Below are 20,547 nucleotides of genomic sequence, written 5' to 3' on the forward strand. Positions count from 1 at the left end.
ATTATTTTGTAAACCTTTTTAAATAAAAAAAATATTATTTATGAATTTAGGATTTGAACCATAAATGTTTTCATTGGAAATATCAAAATATGACAATTTAACTACAAAATTTTGATTAGGTTGGAAGACATATTTTTAGAAGACTATTTTGTAAGATTTTTATAATATATATATATATATATATAAATTTAATTGAGAATCTTATGATATAGTTTATTGTTTACATAAAGTAACTCACTCGGGCATTCTAGTGGGACTAAATTTGTGACTTCACCTCACAATCAAGGATGGAATTTTACTTTATTAATATGTTTAATAAATAATAAAATTTTTGATCTCTCAAATATTTCTTATCTTCAAAACTATAGTTGACAAGATTTTTTTAGATTCTCAAAAAAAAAAAAAAAAAAAAAAAAAAAAAAAAAAACTGACAACATTTTTATGTTAATTAATTCTTCCTTTGCTAAAGGCCTTGTAGCTAAATTGGTACCTCCCCATGCATAAAGTATTTGGAGGCTTAGAGGGAAAAAGGTTCGAGCTGCGGGGTTAGCATCACATTGTAATTATTTTTCAAATAATAATAATAATAATTCTTCCCTTATTTTGTCCATCGAAATTTATATGTTGCAATTGTAATTGTAGAATATCTTTGAGATAAGAACTCAAGTTACATTATTTTGCAAGACATTGATTAGAGAATGGGGGGATTTTAGCTACAAAATTTTTTACTAGTTTGTAAGATTTTTCTCCTTTATTTTTCCTTGAGAATCTTATAATATAGTTTATTGTTTACATAAATTAGCGAATTCGCTTCACTTTCAAGGATAGAATGTCACTTTGATTAAATTTTTTATTAAATAATAAAATTTAATATTTCAAATATATATTTCTTATCTTCGAAACGAGTTGACAACATTTTTTTTTATTGGAGTCTAAAAACAACGTTTTTATGTTAATTACTCCTTCCGTCCTATTTTTTTTGTCCTCTATTCCATTTTGAGATGTCCCAAAATATTGTCTTGTTTCTAAAAATAAAAGTCATTAATTTACTAATGTTCCTATTATACCCCTATTAATTTACTAATTCAACTTTTTAATAAATTTTTTTAAGGGTAGTTTTGGAAACTTATACATTTTTAAAAAGTAAACAAGACAATAAATGATATTCCCTTAAAAAGTTTGACTTTTCAAACAGGACAAAAAAATTGGAACGGAGAGAGTAATTAATTCTTCCCTTATATTGGTTGACCCAAAGTAATTAAACTTGTCCTCCGTGTTTTGTGTCAATGGTTCTCTGATTGATCAGGGAAAGTGCATGCATGTGATAACTGGTAATGCTAATAATTTTTTATACCAAATAAAGAAAAAAAATTGTTTGTCTGACCTTGAAGTGTCTACGGATTGCCATTTTTTGTTTAATTAACTAAGCACATTGCCTTATTTGATTAATTAAAAGAAAACGAAAATCCCTGGAAAGATAATGATAATTTTTTATAAACAACTAGATTAGTTAGCCTAAGACTCATTTAGTTCTTGTGTTCCCATAGTATGACCATAATTTTCAATAGGATTCTAAGGTGAGGTCAATGTGGTTTGAGATCTAATTGTCCCCTAAATTTTTTTTTTTTTTTTTAAAGAAAAAATCCCCTAAATTTATTTAATTTAACATATATGTTAGTTTCACTCTCAATGTATCAGTGATGTCAAATTGTACGTATTAATATTAATAAAGATAACTGACGTTTCATTAATGTTGACTTGATCTAAAATAACCATATAAACAATTAAGAAAGAAACTGTTTTAGTTTTGGCAGGTAACTTCTAGAAAATTTAACATGAGTAATGAATTATTTTTTTGGTTCAAATGAAATTTGACATGGCATAGTATATATACGAAACTATATGAGAAACAGTTTTTAATTTTAAAAATGACATAAATTTTAGGTGTTTGGAATATATTTCCCTGTTTGACTTTATTAATTGTGATATATGGAGACTGAAAAGTTGTATTCTATTAATTATAGTGTAGATAGATGATAATCAACATTTATTTAAATATTGATATAACAAAATCCAGTGCACTTATTTTAAAATATATAGATTGCTAGAATATTAGAAAATTTCTGATGCAAGTATCCAACAACTCTAAAGAATCCTAATTTGAAGTAACTATGATAAAACTATGGAAAATTATATTTTTTGCACTTCTGGCATGGGTGGGGTTATGTTCGTTAACTTGTCATTCGGAAAATATTGCTTCCTAAAGTTTGCCATTTGGCGCAAGTTGGATAGAAATTAAAAGACGTGCTGCCAGAATAAATTTTGATAATAGAAAAATGGTCCTAAATCCTAGTAGAATGAACCTCAAATGGGTAAAATATATTCTTTGTTTTTAAAGTAAGCCAAATTAACTCATTAATCCTATATCATAGTTGAGAAAATGAAATGTTTTCTAAATAAAAACTTAAATCAAAATCTATGCATGACTCAATTGAATGCTATGTGTTAACAGCTTCGTTTTTCTTTTCATTTTGACTTTTTGAGCTATATTATGCTAATGAAAGTAGGTATTCCATGGTAAGCTTCTATTTGGTTAAGGACCAATACACTGCATAAATATATTTATCATTGCATGGCATTTGCTTGACGTCTATGCAAACGCACAACTCTCATGCACAATATTACTATTATATATCTAGTTGTCACGTTACGGATCATATTAAAGGGTGTATTTAAGATAATTATTAATAAATTATTTTAAGAAAATTTTTATACTATTTTTATGAAAAATTAAAAAAGCTGTAAAAATATTTAAATAAAATTTCTTCTTTATAAAATATTTCTTAAAATGATTTACTAATAAATACGCTGAGAAATATCATTAATTTTTACTTTTCTTATTAGGTCTTTCTATTTCTAAGTTATTCTACAAGTGTTAAAACGTTTATTTTCATTACATAAATAATCAAGACGCTTACTTCTTACTAGCATAATATAAACAAAAAATGGAAGGAAATATCGAAGAAGTAAGGAAGAAGTTTAACGGAAAGAAGTCCATTTGAATTTGGAAGAAACTCAACAAGATTAGATCGACCTTTACTGAAATACATGTAGAGCGCAGCCATAAAGAGACAGCGAAGTCATTGTCTCTTTTACCCAAAAAAAAAAAAAAAATTATATATATATATATAAAAAGAAGTAGTCATTGTCTCTATGATTAAAAAAAAACAATTTGCTAACTCAAAGCATGCAGAGAGATTTTTTTCCCCTCCTTTTGGGTTCAAGGATAGGTGAATTTTGGATTACCTATTATTGGGTTGACCTAGATGATATTGTCATCCTAGCTTTTTCTTTCCCGAAGGCCAAAGAACTTGGAAAGAATATATACTACTATAGTATGTTTGGATTAGCTTTATTCATTAACTTATTAATTAGTTTATGTACAAATTTTGAAAAAAGTGTTACGTCTACAATATTTTTATAACAAATCTTAAGTGATAATTTGTTATTAGTTTTAATTTGAACTAAAAATTGAAATTAGTTATTTATCTATTAGTAACAGTCAATAACAATCTGAGACTAAAAATTTATTGTGAAAGTGTTGTGAAAATGTTATAAAAGTATTTTTTATTTTTAAAACCAAAATTTTTTTCTTTAATATTTTACTTGTCAACTTTCAACAAATTAACAATTAAATTTTCAATAAAAAGTTCATTCAAATGAATGCAAAAGACTAATCTAATAATGCTAAAATATTTGATAGTACTTTTATCCTTATTTTAAGGAGAATGCATGAGACTTGACAATTTATATGATTAAAAATACTACGGCCCTTTTGTTTCTATAAAAAACAATTTGTTGAAAATCTTTTATGTGTATCTTTGATGGGAAATGCTTGACTAAATAATTTAATAAATATATATATATATATATATATTGACACACACTAGGATAGTACCTAATAAACATTTATTTTAATTGTGTTTGTATATAAAACTATATATTCTAATATTAAAAGAAAATATAATGTATCAAGAGTCTAATGGAGAGTTTAAATATAGAACGAAATTTAAATTCAATCAAGAAATATATATATATATATATATTAGAGTAATAGTGTGTAAATTTACGAGGCCTAAAAAGTTGATGTGACAAAATAATATAAAGTTTACCAAAAGTAAAACATTTTCAATTTAATATATATTATAGACTATAGATTTCGACGTTTTGTGTTACGTTATTTTGTATGCAATTTGTCTATGCTTGATTGATTGTATAGAAGTTTGGGAAAAACGTAAGAGAAATGTTTTTAAATTATATTTAATCTATTTATTTTTTTTTGTACATCGTTTTTAAATTTTATTTCTTTTAATAATTGCATTTATACTAATTTTTTTAGTAATGAATAAGAAAATCATTTTTTTCAACAAAAATTTAATCCAAATATACACTGAGAAATAATTTGGTGTGTTTTACTTTAAAATTTCAGTTTATTTTTATTGCCAACTTATATTTAACTTTTTAAAGTTCTTATTATACAGTTATATTTTTATACACCTTGATTTTTGAAATATAAATAAACACATCCAAACGCATGGGTAAAGGTGTCTTGTTAGTTCAAGTAATAGAAAGTTAATTACTATAATTTTTTTTATCTCTCTTTTAAATATTCAGCATATAAATGATTATCATTATAAATAGTTTTTATTTTATTTTTATACTCAATTATACTATGCATAGAAAAATATAAAGACCACATAAACTTACACAATTTTTGCCACAACTCACCATGTAGCGAGTTGTAAGTAATAGAGGTGTAGTAGTAGATCTAGATCTGGGTCCACACATCTACTACTCACAACTCACCAAATAATGAATTTTGACAAAAATTGTATAAATTTATGCCGTCCTAGCATTGCTCGCATGCATATAAGCATTCATAAACTACATTATCAGCAGCCTAGACTAACCCATTGTCAGTAGCTGGATAATAGGAAGTTTCAGGAGAGGATCCAAATAGAATAAAAGAGCCAGCCAACTACATTTTTGTTCAATATAGCCGCCTTGTCTTCCAATTTATATATGATCTTTAACAAGGATGTATGGAGGGAAATTACTTGGATCGTATGTTGCTCACAAAATTTGGAAAAAATTGTGTAGCCCATATGAGTTATGACAAACTTTCCTATCCTTGAGAACAAGCCAGCTGTATCCTATTGTTCCTACCTCTCTCGGCATTTGTCTTTGTCTCTATCATACAAATGAGATGACACATTCACCCCCCAAAAAAACAAAAGAGAGAGGATGAGTCGCATTTGGTATCACAAAATCCGATATTTCACACTACAACTCTAATATAGAAATGAATTTTTCTTGGTATAAGTATGACCATTTTTTTTTTTAACTTAATTTTGGAAAGTTGACTTAAGTAGAATAGTAATATCTATTGAACTTCATTGATACATCATTTATAAAAAGGCCATACATTCACTAATTAAAGAGTAATTATTAATCAAGTCCATGATCAATGTGCTGATCAGTGGAATTATTGGTTCTGTAATGGCGCCACATGATCATGAATTGACCAGCAAAGACTTAGAAAGTTAGAAGTCCTTTTATTTTAACAAGCAGAAGACAAGAGAACATGCATGCAAACTTTTGATAATGCTTTTTGTTAAGTGTCCCCAGCAATCGTATCCTACCAAGCAACCAAGATGATATTGAGGGTGAGAGTGCACTTGGAGACAATGACTAAATAAGTTTTTCTTCTTTGATATTTGATTTTTGTTACGTGATGTTTTCTTTGTCTTTTTATTGTGCTGAGAAAATTTTCCTACTGATGGGAAGAAATGATAGCAAAATGGCCTCCTTTTAGTACCTCTCCCTATCAAAGTGAGTATCAAATTCTTTGCCAAAAGCAAAAGGAGGCCAAATACAAATAGAAAAGCCAACCCGATCATTCTTAGAAGGTGTAAGTGTAACCATATAGAATGTTTGGCACTGGGCAAAGCTAGGTGGTAAGTAATTCAATTAACGTAGACTTTGATGTCTTTTTTTTGTTGCTGAAGCTCATTGAGTCAAGGTTAATTAAGAAAATTTCTCCCAGCGACAAATTGTCTCGTGTCTTTGAATTTTCATTAGAAAATGAAATAAGTTTTCATCCTCAACAACCGTTTCACACTCTGTCTAGTGAAGACCACCTTTCGGTCAATACATTTTTAAATTCTTAGTGATGAAATATAGTTTCCCATTTGATTCATTCTTTAATTCCTAAAACTAAATTAAACAAGTGTTTGACTCGGAAGAAGTTTCATTTGGAATCTGGCAAGGGTCAGTTCTGCATATAATTAATTCGGGGAAGGTTTTCTAAGTTCTCACCTGGTAGTTGACAAGTTCATATAGTTTTAAAATTCATATCGCAGTTTTTTTCTTTTTTGGTAAAAACATGTTAGAGAGAATTAAAAAAAATAGAAGAGAAAGAAAAAGAAGAAGAAGATGTCAAGTGTCAACACAAGTTCAAATGAATTTTGTAGTTCATAATTCCTACTTGCACTAAAATGCCAAATAAACAAGTCTTGGCCCAATGATGAATTGCAGTTCGGTTAATAGTAATGATCATGGTTTTAAAATTTGGAAAGACCGCCCAATCGAATCTAATTAACTAAGAACTACCGTTACACCGTACACTTTTAGTGCGATGGTCACTCTACAAGTATAAGTGCTTGTGGGGGTGTAGAGGGCAAGAGCCAAGGTTCAAGTCTCCAAAAGAGAGTTTTTTGTATACACGTATACACTTAAATTAGGCTAAAGTAGAATTTCTATCTTGTTTAAAAAAAAAAAAAAAAAAAAAAACCTAGGAACCAATCACTGATCTGGTGTTTAAAACTAATAAAATTGGAAATTTCAATGTTTATTGAAAACTTCATGAACCGTAGTCAAATTGTCCAATTTACTAAATCGAGCATGGTTTAGAGATTCAAGATTTGAGGATCTAAACCACTTAATTTAGAGATTTATACCTACATGCAATGTTGGAGTCAAGGTTGAATTTGAATGTTCTCGAGGCTTTAGATTGATGTACAACACATTCTTCCTTCAAGCTCGAAAATTGGGCAACACTTTGAGATGATTTAACTCCTTGGTTTTGAATAGGGTGATTTGGGTAGCACCTCCATGGATTGGATCTTGAATGGGGGCATCTCGTTGGATTAATTGGACAACACCTCCTTTCTTTGAAGTTCATTTGAAGGTGTTCTTCAAATATTTTGGAAAAGTAACGGCAAATCTTGAAATTTTCTTCAAATTCTTCAAACAATCAATGGGCTTCCTTTGAGTGTGTTACTATTGAGAAAGTCATGAATTGACAGAAATAATCAACATTCACCATAGTGATTGGTGATTTGCAAATGAGGGAAGCTCCTCTATTTAAAGAGTGAGTAAAGGGCATTGGGGTTGAGTTAGGATGAGTTTGAAACTCTTCCTAGCCTAATTCTTACACACATATTTTGATAAGGTCAAGCAATGCAAGCTAGAGTTTCAAAGATATCTCAAAATTTTGAAAGTTGGAGGGAATTGAGCTCAAGTGCAAATCAGCACTTGGAATAGCCCTCTAACTACTGGTCAGTAATTGAGGTTGGTGTAGATACCCCATGCTATTTAAAAAAAAAAAAAAAAAAAAAAAAACCTAGGAACCAATCACTGATCTGGTGTTTAAAACTAATAAAATTGGAAATTTCAATGTTTATTGAAAACTTCATGAACCGTAGTCAAATTGTCCAATTTACTAAATCGAGCATGGTTTAGAGATTCAAGATTTGAGGATCTAAACCACTTAATTTAGAGATTTATACCTACATGCAATGTTGGAGTCAAGGTTGAATTTGAATGTTCTCGAGGCTTTAGATTGATGTACAACACATTCTTCCTTCAAGCTCGAAAATTGGGCAACACTTTGAGATGATTTAACTCCTTGGTTTTGAATAGGGTGATTTGGGTAGCACCTCCATGGATTGGATCTTGAATGGGGGCATCTCGTTGGATTAATTGGACAACACCTCCTTTCTTTGAAGTTCATTTGAAGGTGTTCTTCAAATATTTTGGAAAAGTAACGGCAAATCTTGAAATTTTCTTCAAATTCTTCAAACAATCAATGGGCTTCCTTTGAGTGTGTTACTATTGAGAAAGTCATGAATTGACAGAAATAATCAACATTCACCATAGTGATTGGTGATTTGCAAATGAGGGAAGCTCCTCTATTTAAAGAGTGAGTAAAGGGCATTGGGGTTGAGTTAGGATGAGTTTGAAACTCTTCCTAGCCTAATTCTTACACACATATTTTGATAAGGTCAAGCAATGCAAGCTAGAGTTTCAAAGATATCTCAAAATTTTGAAAGTTGGAGGGAATTGAGCTCAAGTGCAAATCAGCACTTGGAATAGCCCTCTAACTACTGGTCAGTAATTGAGGTTGGTGTAGATACCCCATGCTGTACCTAATGGGATCAACGAACTCTCTTGCCCAGATGACCTCATCAAATACCTCCGTTTACCTGGCCACGACATGGATGAGGAAAAGCAAACCATTAATGAGAAGCTTCAATGCCTCAGACCATTACCAATTAGCTGTCAAACTGTTGGTAGCACCTCAAAACTTGCATTAACAAGTCCTGAGGCGTTACGGAAGGAGCACTAAAGCCATAATTAAATTCCCAATGGCTAGAAACTACAAAACTATATATACACACTCAACAGAACTGGACCAGGGACACACACACTTAAAATACACAAGCATAGGTGATTCTGATATTCTAAACTTTCTTATTTCCCCCAAAAACTTCTATATACTGACTTTGGCATTGGAGGCGTTATGGCAGGTACCATACTGGTGACCACCTGAGGAAAGCCTTACACTACATTTGCAAGTACAGTGACGAGGATTCAACTCCATCTGGACGAATACTGATGATTTTTATATCATCAGTTTGGTGCCGTCTGTGGGGATGACATTTTCGCACTTAGGTTCAAAAGTGTAGTTCCAGTTAATTCCCAAATTCAGATGGAGTCCAACCAAGATTCTGCAACATTAGCTGCAAATCTAGACACTTATAGCTAGTGTAGAAGAACTCACTATACAGAATTAGGAGATGAGGTTGCGACTTCAACAAGAGAAGAACCAATCTAGGTCCAATCAGGAGGACGATGGAGATAGTCATAGAAGGAGTGACTATCAAAGACTAGCCACTCCAGATGGACCAATCTCAAATCTTCTCCGGGAAATGAAAAAGGAGATGGACGAGCTAAGGAACGCCATTAAAAGGAAAATGGATCGAAGCCTGTATAGAATGGTCAGGACGACGGATTTACCTTTTACGATGGCAGTCCTAGAATGCCCAGTGTTGTCAAAATTTTGCCTGCCTCAACTTGAACCGTTTGACAGGCTGAAGGACCCCCTGGACCACCTTAACACTTTTAAGATGACCCTAGGCCTTCAAAAGCCTCCTAACAAAATATTGTGTTGTTCATTCCCCACCACTCTCAAAGGAGCTGCAAGGGAGTAGTTCACGAAGTTACCAATGTCGTCCATCGATAGCTTCGAGCAGTTAGGCAATTCCTTCTTACGTCACTTCGTCGGGGGACAGCACCCGAGGAGGCCAGCAGACCACTTACTTACCATCAGACAAGGAGAAAAGGAGACCCTGAGATCGTATGTGAAGTGTTTCACTCAAGAAACTTTAAAGGTTGACAAAGCTGATGACAAGGTGTAGCTAACAACCTTTAAAGCTCCTATGAAAAAGGAAATTGCAGAGGTTTGTAAAGAAGGGAGAATCTAGTAGGTCCAAGGATGATGACAAGGACAAGCGCAAAGCCTTACCAAGGGACGAAGACCTCACATCCCAATGTCCACCAAGTATGATCGGGGAGATAAAGATGATCACAGGTGGGCCATCCACAGGTGGGTTGTTCAAATCTCTCATGAAATCATATCAGAGGTTTTTTCTCAGAAGTAAAGAAGGATGGATAGGGACATGTTTTTCTCAGAAGAAGACACAAAAGAGTGAAGCAGCCTCATGACAACCCTTTGGTCATAATGCTCACAATAGAATAGTTCAATACCAGGAGAATCTTCGTGGATAATGACAGCTCCGCAGACATCATCCACCTCTCCACTTTTCAACAGTTAAAGTTAGATCCAGGAAGGTTGCGCCCTTTTGAGTCCTCTCTCATCAGCTTCAGTGGGGACAGCGTGTATCCTAAAAGCATAGTAACGTTGACGGTCACAGTGGGGTCTTATTTGCGATAGCTGACTCATCAGTTAGACTTCCTAGTGGTAGATTGTCCCTCTTCATTTAATGTGATCATTGGGAGGCCCACACTCAACCGCTAGAAGGCAACCACATCCACCTATTGCCTGAAGGTAAAATTTCCAATGGAAAATAGTGTAGGTGAAAGAAAAGGAGATCAAGTACTGGCTAGGGAGTGCTACCAAGCAGTGTTGGCTGCAAAGGAAAATCATACGTGGATGATCGAGGAGAAAGAAGAAGAGAAAGTGGAAGCCCTATAAATTGTGGAGCTAGTGGATAGAGAGCTAACAAAGACTATAAGAGTAGGGATGACCATAAGTGCAGACATGAAGAAGAAACTAGTCCAATTCCTTAAGGAGAACCTAGACACCTTCGCCTAGAGCCACGAGGACATGCCAAGCATATCAACAGAGATCTTCCAACACAAGTTAGATGTGGATCCTGAGACAAAGCCCGTCCAGTAGAGACGACGAGTGTTTGCTCCAGAACGAAACCAGGTGATCATGGACGAAGTAAATAAACTACTAGCAATGAGCTTCATTCGTGAGGTCTACTACCCGTATTAGCTGGCCAACGTCATCCTCGTAAAGAAGGCAAATGGGAAATGGAGGATGTGTGTGGACTTCACAGACTTGAACAAGACCTGCCCAAAGGACAGCTTCCCCCTGCCGAGGATAGATCAGGTAGTGGATTCCACAAAAAGATACAAGCTCCTGACTTTTATGGACTCGTTCTCGGGGTACAACTAGATAAAATGGCAGAGGAAGACCAGGAGAAATTTGCCTTCTTCACAAGCCAAGGGCTCTACTGCTACAAGGTGATGCCCTTCGAGCTGAAAATGCAGGAGCAACCTACCAGAGGTTGGTAAACAAAATGTTCAGCAAACAAATCGAGAGAAACATGGAAATGTACGTGGACAACATGCTTGTCAAGAGTAAAGAAAAGTTTGCTCACCTAGACGACCTCCAAGAGACATTCACAACTCTTAAACAATATTAGATGAAGTTAAACCCCAGTAAGTGCATCTTTTGGGTGGTGTCAGGGAAGTTCTTAGGGTTCATGGTGTCACACAGAGAAATAGAAGCAAACCTAGAGAAGGTACGAGCCATACTAGAAATCGTGAAAGAAGTCCAGAAACTCACACAAAGAACAGCAGCGTTCAATAGATTCGTCTCAAAAGCAACGGACAAATGCCTACCCTTCTTCAAGACACTGAAGCAAGCCTTCGTTTGGACGAACAAGTGTAAGAAATCCTTCCAGGAACTCAAGCGCTACCTGAGCAATCCATCCCTTCTAACCCATCCAAAGAGGGAGAAAACCTATATTTATACTTAGCAATGTTAATTACAGCTGTGAGCGTTGCCTTGATTCGAAAAGATGACAGAACACAACTCTCAGTTTACTATGTTAGCCAGACCTTCCAAGAGGCAGAAGCCAAATACCCATGCATAGAAAAGATTGCATTCGCTTTGATTGTAGTTTCATGCAAGCTGCACCCCTACTTCCAAGCAAACCCATCTTGGTGATGATGGACAAACCTATAAAGAAGTCAATGAACAAGCCCGAGGCTGCAGGAAGGATGATCCAATGGGCTATCAAGCTCAGCCAATTTGACATTGAGTGCCACCCCAGGGCGGCCATTAAGGCGTAGGCATTGGTAGATTTCATTGCTGAATTTACAATCCCAAATAAGGAGGGAGCAACAAATGAAGTGGAAAAATGGATGATTTAGACTGACGATTCGTCAGCGCGAAAAATGGGCAAAGTAGGGGTCATTATCATCACCCCAAAAGGAGAGACACTCAAATACAGAGTTCAGCTTACATTCTTGGCCACTAGCAATGAAGCTGAATATGAAAGAGTACTGACAGGATTAAGGGTCAGGAAGGCACTAGGAGTCAAAAACTTGCTCCTACAGAATGATTCAAAGCTCGTCGTAGCTCAGATAAAGAGGGAATTCAAAGCAAAGGAGGAAAGGATGCAAAATACTTAAAGTTGATGAAACTTTTAACACAGGATTTTGATCATGTGGAGTTCACATAGATCCCCAGAAGCCAAAATATAGGGGCAGACGAGCTGGCGAAGCAAGCGTTGTCAGAAGTAGGACCAACAAATACAGACTTGAAGATTGAAGTCCAGAAATGTCCTAGCATCGAAGAGGTCCTCACCTTTGCAATCCAGAGCGAAAGCAGCCGAATGACCCCAATCTTATCCTTCCTTCAAGATGGACGGCTTCCATAAGACATAGAAGAGGCCAAGAAGGTCAGGAAAAGGGCAGCAAGGTTCACGATCCTGAATGACACCCTATACAAAAGAGGCTTCTCCATGCCTCACCTGAAATGCGTCAACGATGAGGAAGCCAAATATGTTTTGGAGGAGATCCATGAAGGAATTTGCGAAGACCATGCAAGCTTGAGATCCCTGATTAGCAAAGTTATCTGAACAAGTTACTTTTGGCCTACTTTGCAAAAGGATGCAAAAGATTTCGTCAAGAGGTATGACAAATGCCAAAAGTTTGGGAACGTCCAACACATCCCATCTGAGAAACTGACAACAATAGCCTCCCCATGGCCGTTTGCCCAGTAGGGACTTGACATCGTCGGCCCGTTACCTCAAGGTAAAAGACAAGTAAAATTTTTACTAGTTGCCATTGATTATTTCACAAAATAGGTTGAAGTAGAAGCACTATCAACCATAACGGAGGCAAAGGTCCAGAACTTCGTGTGGAAGAATATAGTTTGCTAATTTGGGATACCACGGATGATCATATCAGACAACGGGTGATAGTTTAACAGTCAAGGTTTCAAGGACTTCTGCTCGGGGTTAGGAATTAAGAACCAATTCTTGTCACTTGGTCACCCCCAAGCTAATGGCCAGATGGAAGTGACGAATTGAACTCTGCTCAAGATCATCAAGGCTCAGTTAGACGAGGCAAAGGGCGCATGGCCAAAAGAGTTGCCCAACGTTCTGTAGGGGTACAGGACTACAGCGAGAATCCCAACAGGAAAGACCCCCTTCAGTCTCACTTATGGCATCGAAGCAGTAATCCCAGTCGAAATAGGAATCACCAGCATGAGACGAGAAGTCTTCCACGAAGGCAGCAATGACGATCAACTAAGAGTCAACTTGGATTGCTTGGACAAATCTAGAGATGAAGCATCTCGCAAAATGGTAGAGTACTAGGAGAAGATAGCCGAGTACTACAATAAGAGAGTGAAGCTCAGACAACTTAACATAAGAGATCTCGTCCTGCGCAAAATCACACCTGCTACCAAGGACCCAACCTAGGGGAAGATTGGCCGAACCTGGGAAGGACCCTACAAAGTCACCTATTATTCCAGACAAGACAGCTATTACTTGGAAACATTCGACAAGAAGAGACTACCGCGACCATGGAATATCGAGCATTTGAAATAATACCATCAATAAATGTAATGGATGATTGTATTCATGTTTGAAATGAAGCAATAAAAGAATTATTTAGCAAGCGTGGTGCATGCAAAGCTATAAAAAAATTAAAAAAAAATAAAATAAAATAAGGCTAAGTAACAAGATTCCGCCTAGACGGATATAAGTTATTGATAAAGCCAAAAGTGACAATATCCCTTCAATGGGTGTAAGTCACAAAAAATTGGCTAAGTAATAAGATTCCGCCCTAGATGAATGTAAGTTACTTGTTAGGACATATGTGATTCAATGTTAAGAACATATATCAATATTTTATGTAATTGGCTAATCATTTGACAAAACACACTTTACTTGTAATTGGGTAGATCTAAGATGTGTTTAATACTTGAAGAAACAAGGTTTCAAGTTCAAGTGTTAAAGCCATGCAAGTCAATCCAAGAATCAAGTGAAAAAGTACTGGATTTTAAAACTCGACAGCTAGCATCTATCAAGGTTTAAAAGCTGCTGAAACCCGTGGCTCGACAACTAACTCGATAGATGGCTATCTATTAAGGTTTATGAAACTCGATTTTTCAGAGTTGATTTTCATCCAATCCGTGAGTATGTTTCTTTTCTCACAACCCTAAACATATATAAATATTGTTTTAAAGGTCGTCACAGCTGATGCAACTTAATGCAAAAGTTTTTCACAAGCATATTGTGAACCAAAGACATATGCCCTAGTTCATATTTCTCTTGAAGAAGCTGTTGTGTTTGTACATCGTAGGGTTTTGTGACTAAGGAGCTTCTTGATTTTTATTGTTGATGAACTAAAGAACTTTGCATCTAACATCTTTCTCAAGTTGGTGATTAAGTCGGGTACTAGGATCCGCGCATCTATTAGTTAGTCACGTACTAGGAGTCATGCATTGAAAATGAGAGATTGTCACTACTAAACAAGTTCAATTGGGTAATTAGGGTAATGGTTCAACTGTAAGTTGGTATAAGGTACTGGGATTCCTTTACTTGTAACCGCTTGTTTTGATAATAGTAGATTCTCGGGAGTGGTGACCTTAAAATTACTCGATAGGGTTTTTGTCATGTTGATTTTCCCCATTAGAAAACAAATCATCGTATTAATTTAATTTTTGCTACATTTAGTTATTTGGTGATTTGTTTGTACTACCATGTATATTGCATGCAAATTGAATTAATTAATTAACTTGGCTAATTAATTTGTTAATTCATCATAAGGGGTCAATACATTCTTAGCCTATCATTACTAACAAAGCCAAAAATTACAATATCCCTTCAATGGGTGTAAGTCACAAAAAATTGGCTAAGAAACAAGATTCCGCCTAGACGGATGTAAGTTACTGACGAAGCCAAAAATGACAATATCCCTTAAATGGGTGTAAGTCACAAAAAAATGGCTAAGTAACAAAAATCCGTCTAGACGTGTGCAAGTTACTAACGCATAAGAGATAAGTCGTAAAAAAGTGATTAAGGAAAATCAGCCCAAACGGAATTAAACTACCGACAAATGCAGATCATTTCCTAATTAGACAAACCCCCGAATTGAGGGTAGACAAGCAACAAAGCAAACATAGATCACATACAGTCACAAAGTATCATGCAATGCAGGAAAGTAAACAAGTAAGTATAGAATTGCTAATAGAATTGAAAGCCCAAAAACAACGAGCAACCAGCATTGTTCCGACATTAAAATTAAAAGCCCAAAAACACTAGGTAAAAAGCATTGTTCTTAAATTAGAATAAAAATATTGTTCTAAAAGTAGAATCAAAAAGCCCAAAAAACACATTGGGCACCCAAAAAGACAAAAAAAAAAAAAATGAAGTCAAACATGAAGCAAGAACATGAGCAAGTTCAAGCGGCAGTTGCATCATCACCAGCAGGAGGTAGAGGAGCATTCTCTAGAACATCACCCTCAGGAGTTGCAAACTAGGAGGTTTCGTCAGCTGCTATTTCTTTGTCAACCTCCTCAAGATCCAAGTTCTCTAGATCCACTCTGGTGGGGTGCTTGATGCGGTATCGTCTCAAGAGCTCAAAGCCTTTATAATACTAGCTGAAGAGCATAGTGTTGTACACCTCCGTTTGCTAGAAGGCCTTAACAAACTTGGCAGCAACCGTCTTGATCTTCTCTCTTATGGCCAGAAGTTGCTCGTCCTTCTCCAGAATCAGCTACCTCTCTGCCCTCAAATCGTCAGATAGGACCTTAGCTTTCTCCTTGCAGGTATTGGCTTCGTCCATGGCAGCAATAAGGTCCTTCCTCAGCTTTGAGTTCTTTGCCTCCAAAGCCACCACCTGGGACCCCACTAACGTGGCCTTTGCCTCGTTGCTCAAGTACTCCGAGATGATATGGATGGTCTCCCCCAGTACCTGAAAATAAGATCCAACTCTCCCAAAAAAAAAAAATCTTTGCACAAGTACATGACCTAGACGAGTCTGTGGATATGGCGATCCACAATCTTGTTGGAAGGCATGCCAGAAAAGACCTTAAGCTCCTCAACCATGAAGGCGTTTTGTGCTCTCGTCAGCGCGAGGTCAAAGTCATCCCAAATGTTGGATGAATGGGAGGTTCCCTTCTCTTTACCTTTATCCACCATATGCTGCCTCTTCGGGAGCGGGGTAATTTCTTCCACCGAGGTAGCTGGGGAAGCTGTCCTCATTGGCTCAGTGACGGGGGGCAGGGGGAGTGATGGAGACCCCCTTCTTCACAACATGCACTGTCCTCTTCCCGAGGTTGGAAAGGGGCTCGTTCTTCTTGGCCTTCATCTTTGTGTACATTCCCTAGTTCAATTTCGTTGTCATCTCTACGAAATAAAAACATTTGTTAAAAAAAAAAAAAATAGAGTAGCAATGACGAACTTAGCAAACACTTACTCTTCTTCTCCTCAATTTCTATAGTGCACAAGACGTAAGCAAAAGGCTTTGGACCAAGGTAGTGAAAAGCTAGGGTTTGCAAGTCAACCAGATCATCAAAATCGCCAATCGTCCTCGTGTACTCAATAACTGCCTCGACAGGTTGCCTGTACCTGCTCTTGAGCTTCGACCGCTTTTTAACTGTGCACTAGACAACAAACAAGAGAGTTAATGATGACAAAATATGTGAAAAAGTATGAATGACGAAGGACTGGTAGAGAGACGATGCACTTAGACTCAGGGTTCCCCATCGACAAAGCAACCTAGGGACGTCCCCCCAAACTTCACCAAAATGGGTCTACCACTTATCCTCGGAGACAAAGAAGAACCGGGACTTCCAGTATCGGAACAATAAGGGCAGGCCCCTAATGAGTTTTAAGGCTTGCATTTGACTTTAAATTCTAGATTTAATCCTCTTAAAACCCATATTCATTTTGTATAATCCAGTTTTTTAAATCACATAAACTTTATCGTTATCTTGAACTCTTGGAGTTTATTGCAGGCATGCTTCCTCAAGATTACTATCGTGGATTACTAATCGAATTATGCCACATAATTAATTATTTAAATATTTTATTTACCAATAATAATTCATTACTAATAATCGAACATGTCCTGCCTTGATTCATATGAATTATGGATGCATATTAATTGTTAAAACTTTATATAGCTCTAAATTTTTAATTCAATGGTCTGATTTACATACACGACATATCATTTTGATGAATGGAACTTTAAGATTTAGTTTCAATGATGTGGCAGAAGATCGAATGGCCAAAATTACAAATTTGCCCTTACATTGTAAAATGACTATTTTGCCCTTAATGCGGGGTTAAATGGAAGTTGCAAAATGAGGTGCATATACCATTCAATGGAGAGGATTGGAATCCATGGATATAACCCAATCAGATTAATAAAATTTTTTTTTTTTCATTAAAAATAATAAATGAAGCTAAGGAGACGTAGAGATAAAGTTCTTATCATGGTGACTTTATTACTCTTATTCATATGTTTTCTTTTTGTAATTAAAGTGATTGAAACTACTGTGGAAAATAGTCTATATTTTAAATATAGAGTGAAGTAAATATCTTGATTGATTACCTCTAAATATTTGAATTTGTGTTCAAATTACTTTTTATTAGGATATGCTTTGTATTATCAAAGTTTTAATTTTTTTTTTTTTTTTGGAATACTAATTAGTATTTTTAACACACACATGGGGAGAGTGAATAAGATCTTAAAGAAACTAACAGTGATATATGTCCAAAAGTTTTAAATTCTATTTTGGTGATTGTTTTAGTTTGCCTATTGAAATGAATTATTTCAATCCCAGACAATTTTGATATACCATTTCGGATATGTATCTATAAATTGCATATTTTATATATCTAAAAAAACCCACAAAACTCATAAAATTGTCCAACCCAAACTCACAAAGTCCATGATCATACAATAAAAGCCCACAAAGTCATCTCTTCATCAAAAAAAAATAATAATAATAATAATTTATTTATTTTTCTTAATTTTTTTAATATTTCGAAATGAGGGTATTCAGACCTCTTTGAATATTTAATTATTCTCTCAAGCCAGGGACAAACCCAGGTGAGAGCCTAAGGGGGCCCAGGGGGAATTTTTTTTAGTAGGTAAAACTTTCCCAAAAAAAAAAGATTTGGGCCCCCTTTAGTTTCATGAACCATAGCCGGCCAGCCCAGTCAATGGCCTATATAAATTTTTAAAAAAAATGTAAAAAAGAAAAAAGAAAACCTAGCAATCCAAAACGGCAAAACCAAATGGAACAAGCGAAAAAGTGAAAAACAAAGGAAAAAAAAAAGAAAAAATAAAAGAGAGAGGCGAGACAAAGAGTGACAGGCGAGACTTAGAGAGATTCACGCCACCACCATGTGAGAGAAAGACCCATCTTGCCACCCATCTCACAGAGTCGCAAACGGCAGACCCGTCCCTGTCAATTGTCGATGTCGCATACCCAAACAGGAAACGGCCACACCAATACCAACACAGCCCACGCGAGACCCATCTTGTCGCCGGTTGCTCCATCTACCCAGCCCTGCTTCATTGCTCCAGCCTTCACAATTCATAAGTATTTAATCTATCCTTTCCTTCAAAACCTAATATAATATTTGTGAATCTCAGATTATAACAATCTGTGCTTGTGGACTTGTGGTGTTTGTGTTTTTATTGATGAGTGATGAACTGAGTTGGTGATTGTGAATTGAATCTATGCCTGTGTTTTTTTTTTTTTTTTTTTTTTTGTCTTTTTGGCTTTGTGACTCTTTGTCAGAGAGAGAGAGAGAGAGAGAGAGAGAGAGAGAGAGAGAGAGAGTTTGTAGAGATTAGAGAATATATTAGTATAGTGTTTGATTGTTTGTTCTTTGTTGACTAGTAGTTGGGCAATAATAAAGACAAGTGACAGAAAAAAAAAATGGTAAATTTAGAAAAAGTTTTTTATTGCTACAAGACAAAAAAGACAAAGAGATAAATAAAGGCAAAGACCAAAGACCAAAGACAAAAGACAAAAACAAATCATATAATATAGAAAATTGTCACACAAACTTAAGAAAATAGCAGTGACTCCCTTGGCCTATTGTTAACTTATAATACTAAATTAGATAAATTTATAAACTGAAAAGAAATGAGAAATACTAAATTTATAATTAAATGCATCATGCATATTACCTGAATTCTAGTATTTGTCTTTAGTTAGTAACAACAACCATTTGTGAGATAATATATGTGATTCTTATTTTATTTTTAGATCATGAAAAAATCAACTATTATTGGGTATTTGTCTTGATTGATAGTTTATTAATACTATATGGATGCATATTTGAAAAAAAATTTTTCCGCTTATCTTTGGCCCCCCAGCTTGAAATTCTAGGTACATACCTGTCTCAGGCATATGTAATCCTCTCATCTCACACACACCAAGTTATTTCAAAGAAAATCCAAGTTATTACAGAGAAAGTCCTTAAAGATAGTCTCAAGATACTGGCAAGAAGTTTTGAGTTTGACCAATCCTTTCCTTATTTATTTTTCTTCTCTCTCTTACCTTTATTTTTTGTTCTTTTCCTTATTTATATTTTCTAACTATGCCAAACTCAACCACTTCTATTTCTCTTTCTTAAGTCATATCTATGTTCTAATCTCAACTTACGTCTTATCTTTCTAACCGTATCCAATCCTTTCTTTGCTACAGTTAAAAGGTCGATTATACAATAAATATTGTTAAAAATAGACTACTAAACAAAAGGAAAATTAATGAAATTATGATTATTTGATTGCAACACGGAGAAAGATATATTTATCACTATTAGAAACGGGGGAAAAAAATCATACTATCGGTTTCAAAATATGAAAAATTATATTTTGAACAACTTAAATATTTATATCATATTTTGAATGCGGATTACATTTCTGTTTAATTGTTAGTTTATTTAATATTTTTATCAATTAATAGTTTTAGAATTAGTTTGCTTCCATTAATTTTCTTTAATTATACTCCTAAACTAAAATCTTGACTCTATAATGGGTCTTACATTTAATAATATTAATTAGAGAAAATGATAGTTTTTCCAGTGATATATCATCACCAATCATCATTGAGTAACTTCATAATGCATTCAAGCAAAAGAAATTTAAATAAATAAATAAATAAAAACTAAAACTGCTACTAATTTTACAATAAAAGACTTATAAATTGACATTGTGTTAAAAAAATATATATTTTAATTACTGTTTTTAATGGTTAATGATACATCAACTTACAAAACTTATGCAATAACATTTGTAATATCCCTAATATCATTTAAAAATAATAATAAATAATTAATGGCTATCATGTGAAAGTTTTTTTTTTATTTTTTGAGAAAGAGTAATCGGCCCTGTCCTTTAGTCCAACTT

Source organism: Quercus suber, unplaced genomic scaffold, assembly GCF_002906115.3.
Source record: "Quercus suber isolate HL8 unplaced genomic scaffold, Cork oak 2.0 scaffold_51, whole genome shotgun sequence".
NCBI classification, from domain to species: Eukaryota; Viridiplantae; Streptophyta; class Magnoliopsida; order Fagales; family Fagaceae; genus Quercus; species Quercus suber.